This window comes from Canis lupus, chromosome 38 (assembly GCF_003254725.2).
Source record: "Canis lupus dingo isolate Sandy chromosome 38, ASM325472v2, whole genome shotgun sequence".
NCBI lineage: Eukaryota > Metazoa > Chordata > Mammalia > Carnivora > Canidae > Canis > Canis lupus.
Window position 1 is genome coordinate 9,547,479 of NC_064280.1, and position 5,688 is coordinate 9,553,166.

Consider the following 5,688-nt stretch of genomic DNA (forward strand, 5'->3'; position numbering starts at 1 on the left):
AATTTGTTTATCAGTACCAAGAAACTATATTTTTGAAAATATGCAAGTAGTTTTCTTCTAAAAAAATAAGGTAATGGTTGCTGATATAATTCAATATTAATATCTGATAAATTAAATTAATTTTTACCTAAACTACAATGGTCATTTCATAGTAAACTAGAAAATTGTTTGGAGCTTCTTGATTTTCCTGCCAAACAGAAAAACACATTTATTTATCATTTTTCATCCTCAGAGAATGAGCAAGAAAAGTTTTTCTGAGCTTTAATATTACATGACACTTTATACATGGTACAATAAGCAATATAAATAGGCATAAGCTAAGAGGAACTTTCTAAAGAAAGAAAACAAGTAATTCAAGAAAATTTTCTTGTAAGAGTTGAAAAGATTATCACCAAGTTAACATTCAAATATTAAAATTTTATTATTCTCTAGCAGGAATACAAAGTCAAAAAATCACAATAGTCTTGCTAAAAGATAAATACAACTTATTATAGCTTTAACAATGATATTATCATGCATCGATCAGAAATGAACACAAAGAAGAGATACTAATTGCATGTGTCTGTACAGTAAAATCTACAAAATAGAGAGGCTTTGATAATCCAGGAAACAGCTGCTCAAGTAAAACTGCAAGAGAGATGTTTCAAAAGAAGGAGAATTTCTTCTGAGTAACTGTTGTTCAACAAATTATACAAATTTTCATCATCCTTCGCTTCAAAAATTTAGTCTATAATATCTTTATAACCACAAAATATGTCTTAAGAAATTATAATACTGGGGTCCCTGAGTGGCTCAACCAGTTAGCATCTACCTTTGGCTCAGGTGGTGATCCCAGGGCCCTGAGAACAAGCCCCACATTGAGCTCCCTGCTCGGTGTGGAGTCTGCCTCTCCTTCTGCCCCTCTCTTTGCTTGTTCTCTCAGTCTCTTTCTTAAATTAATAAAATATTTTTAAAAAGTATAATGCTGAGTAAAAGTGAAACAGTCATCTAAATTAAATTTTCCAAAAATATGCATATAGACATAAGTTTAATAATCGCAAAAAATTGACATGCATGTAATAACTTTTAAATTAGTTGTGGTCTTAGTGTAAACATTAAGTATTAAAGAGATTAATTTATACATAATATCATGCAGTAAAATTTGCACAAATTTCTAATATTAAAACCAAATGGTTGTCCAAAACTGTGATTTCTATATAACTCATGTATTTATTTATTTTTTTTTTATTTTATTTTTTAACTCATGTATTTATAAGAAAATGATCCTCTGGGGATCCCTGGGTGGCTCAGCAGTTTAACACCTGCCTTTGGCCCAGGGCGCGATACTGGAGTCCTGGGATCGAGTCCCGCATCGGGCTCCCTGCATGGAGCCTGCTTCTCCCTCCTCCTGTGTCTCTGCCTCTCTCTCTGCGTCTATCATGAATAAATAAATAAATAAATAAATAAATAAATAAATAAATAAATAAATCTTAAAAAAAAAGAAAGAAGGAAAGAAAATGATCCTGAGTAAGATTCAAGTTTATGAAAAAAAAATCAAGCTTCTGGAAGAGACAATATACCCATATATACAATATATACACATGTAGGGGCACCTGGGTGGCTCAGTGGTTGAGCATCTGCCTTCAGCTCAGGGTGTGATCCCAGGGTCCTGGTATCTTTGTCCCACATCTGGCTCCCTGTAGGGAGCCTGCTTCTCCCTCGGCCTATGCTTTTGCCACTCTCTCTGTGTTTCTCAAGGATAAATATTTTTTAAAAATACATACACATATAGACTAAACCTGTATTCTTTATTATATAATACATAATATATAAAATACTGTTAGTCTAGATACAGATGGTAAAGGCTAAATCATTTTCAATGCTACATAATTGACATAATTTTTAAATTAAAATTTTTGCATTGTGCTAAATTCGCAGTACTCTCTAGAAGTATAATAATTTGCCTATAACAACCAGAACTGTAATTTTCAGGAAATTTACTTTTGTTAATTCTGGAAGATATTTCTAGTGAATATTTTCTTGTGTTTATTCAAGTATAATTAATATAGAGTATTATATTAGTTTTGGTGTCTGTAGATATTTTCTAGGTTATTTAAGACCATCATATAATATATATTTAAAATGAGTATTTATTCTCTATGTACCATGAAATTGAATTACTTATTTAGGAACAGTAAAAAAGAAAAAGAAAAAACACTCGTGTGTGTGTGTGTATGGGCATATGCTCACCTACACGTATGTGCGTTTGGACTCATGTGGCTACTAGTGTAACATCTAAGCTAGGTATTAGGAATAATTGTTCCCTATGGTTGCTAACATAATACCTCTCAGGAAACCCCAGGATCACTATATTGTAAGCTGTTCTCCATCTATCTCTCACATTTCTGCCGGTCTTGAAAACAGATGGAATAATTCCCTTTCATTTCAAACTGCATTTTCAAGGATATGTGCATAGCAAACAGCCTTGGAAGACAGAGATCGTTCCTTTGCTAAAGTAAAGAGCAGGTCTGTTTACCACCCAGTATAATAAAGATAATATTTCTGTATGAGACAAGATTGGACAGGTTTGCTTGCAGTCCAGTCTGAAAGATTCAAAATTCTGTAGTTCAGAATTCCTTTCCTGTAACACAACCCTATGCACATGAAAGCATCCACTGGCCCTTAAGGCACTGTTTTGTGGGAATTGAGTTTTGGAAAACTAAGGCAAGAATAGATGATGTTCTGCTTACTGTTGTGCCCAAGATTGCGAATCCGAGAAACCACCGAGGAGCCGACACCGATGCAAACACACACGAGGGTTTATTTACAAGCTCGAGCTTGGGTCCAAGTACACCCGACACAGCGGAGCAGAGACTTAACCCCCGAGGTGCCTTTCAGCTGAGTTTTATGGGCTGGTCTAGGGGACCTCCAGAAGGGGCAGAGGAATTTCTCAAGTTCTGTTCTCATTCTGATATGGGGCTTTCTAGGGCATTAGGCTGTAAGCTGTGTTTTTCCTGTAACTGAAGTAAGGTAAAGTTCAGCTCTTATTCACAGGGGCCTGGGAAGGCTGCACTTGTGCTAACCCTGAACTTAAAGTGGCCTTAATTTTCTCAGACTCCACATTTCCCCCTCTCAGACGAACCTAAGGAAGGACCCAATCATGGGTCCAGGTTGCTCTCAGAGTGAGCCAGGGGGAATTATTAGACCAGGATTCGAACCAACCTTGTTGCTATTCTCGTTCCCATTTACATTTCGGTGAAGAAGCAACATCCTACATTCAAGGCAGCACATAACCACCCCCCCTTTGTTGTAAGAAGACTAAGTCTAATCCCCTTGTATTTTGAGGGACAACCTCAGACTAGGGAGTTTTGGAGGTGGGAAATAAGTGAGAATGGCACAGTCTTAGCTTTAGGGGATTGTCCTTGTCTGGTTGGCCTTCTCATTCTGGAACAAAGGGCTTGAGAATGGTGAGTGGGTCAGCTGGCTGGACGTGGGTGTAGTGGACCCAGGGAATAATCCCTTCGACCTGGAGAGCGGTAGGAGTGGTCAGGATCATGATGTAGGATCCCTTCCAGTGAGGCTGAACTGTCTGGTGTTGGTATCTCTGCACGTACACCCAGTCCCCTGGCCGGTATCGATGGGGCCTCGGGGGTGGCCCAGTCTCGTAGAGGGCCCTCAGCTTAGGCCACACCTGCTTATGGGTTCGTTGTGACATTTGGAGGAGAAAAGTTGGTGATCATCAAACTCAGCAAGCATCTCAGGTTTTAAATTGGGGATAATAGGTGGAGGAAGACAGAACATGATCTCGTAGGGAGTCAGTCCCATCTTATAGGGGGAATTCCTCACCCTATATAGGGCAAAGGGGAGGAGAGTCACCCAGTCCCCGCCAGTCTCCAGGGCTAATTTAGTTAAGGTCTCCTTTAATGTTCTGTTCATCCTCTACCTGTCCTGAGCTCTGGGGCCTATATGCACAGTGTAATTTCCAATCTTCCCCAAGTACTAGTGCCACTCCCCGTGTTACCTTAGAGATGAATCCTGGGCCGTTGTCTGATCCAATCCTAACAGGAAAACCATACCTCAGTAAGATGTCTTCCAGCAGTTTCTTGGTCACGGTCTGGGCTGTTTTATGTTTGGTGGGAAATGCCTCTCTACATCCTGAAAAAGTACCTACAAACACTAGTAAATACCTGTATCTGTATTTTCCAGGTTTTACCTCAGTGAAGTCCACTTCCCAGTAGGCTCCTGGGCGGTCCCCACCGGAGCCGGGTGCCTGGGTTAGGTCCATGGGTGGAGGCATTAGTGTTGTGCCCAAGATTGCAAACCCGAGAAACCACCAAGGAGCTGACACAGATGCAAACACATGAGGGTTTATTTGCAAGCTCGAGCTTGGGTCCAAGTATACCCGACACAGCGGAACAGGGACTTGGACCCCGAAGTGGGTTACAGCTGGGTTTTTTATAGGCTGGTCTAGAGGATTTTCAGAAGAGATGGAAGAATTTCTCAAGTTCCATTTACATTCTAATATGGGGCTTTCAAGGGCGTTGAGCTCTGTTCTCATTCTAAGATGGGACTTTCTACCACGGGTGTGGGCTCTGTTGTCTTTCTGATATGGGATTCCCTGCCGAGGACATTGAGGACATTCTGCAATTTTTCCCATAAAGTTCAGCTCTTATTCACAGGGACCTAAGATGGCTATACTTGTGCTAATGCTAAACTTTAGGTGGGATGGCCTTGATTTTTCTCGGCCTCCACATTGGTTAACTGGCATGTGTGGCAGCTCGCCACAATCTGCTCGATCTTTGCTCGAGAGTCTTTAATAGTGATCTTTGCATGTCGCATGAGGTCTTCCATCTTCCTTGTTCCCATATGAGTACTCTGACACATTTTGGATAGGACTCGCCATCCTAGTTCCTCTGGCAGGATGATGCTGGGGTCTGCGGCCCTCCCCCAGCCACGCAAGCACTGGCAAGCGCTTGATCATAGGCAAGCGTTTGATCCAGTGTAAATCAGCTAAGTCCATCAGTATAGTTGGGAGTGTCGAGCAGGGTCGGTGTCCCCGGATCGGGTCTCCGTTTCCGTGGTTACAGCTGCCCCCGCATATCTGATCCCTTCTCAGAAGGGACTGCTGCTGTCCGGGTACCAGGAGGTCCATGTACCAGGTGGTGTCAGCATTCTGCAGTGGCTGGTCCTGGAGATCTCTGATTCCATGCATCTGTGCCAAAATTTCTTGACAGTCATGCAGAGGGGGGTCCCAGTCTGGGTTAGGGAAACAAGAGGCATGGGGTATTGGCAGACCTTGACAGGGTCTGCCCCCGGCTTTAGTTCTATGTATATGGCCAGTCAGTGCGGGGCCATCCCAATTCCCCCAGTTTCTGCCCATGCTTGGGGAAATTCCTGCAGCCAACAGTCAATGTCAGTCACTGGGGCTGAGGGCATTTGGTGGAGACGATATTCATCTTCTAAACTCAGGAAAAGCACCTGCATCGGGTGCCCCTCCTTGTTTAGGACTTTTGCCCCTTTGGGGTGGAAGCAAATTTGTGCTCCCATCTTGGTGAGCAAATCCCAACCTAAAAACAGGTAGGGGCACTCAGGGATGACCATGAAGGAGTGGGATCCCCGGCCCATGCCGAGACCCACAGTTCTTCGGGTAGTCCATGAGTACTGTTTGGTGCCCATGGCCCCTTGCACCCATGAAGTCTTGTTTTCCAA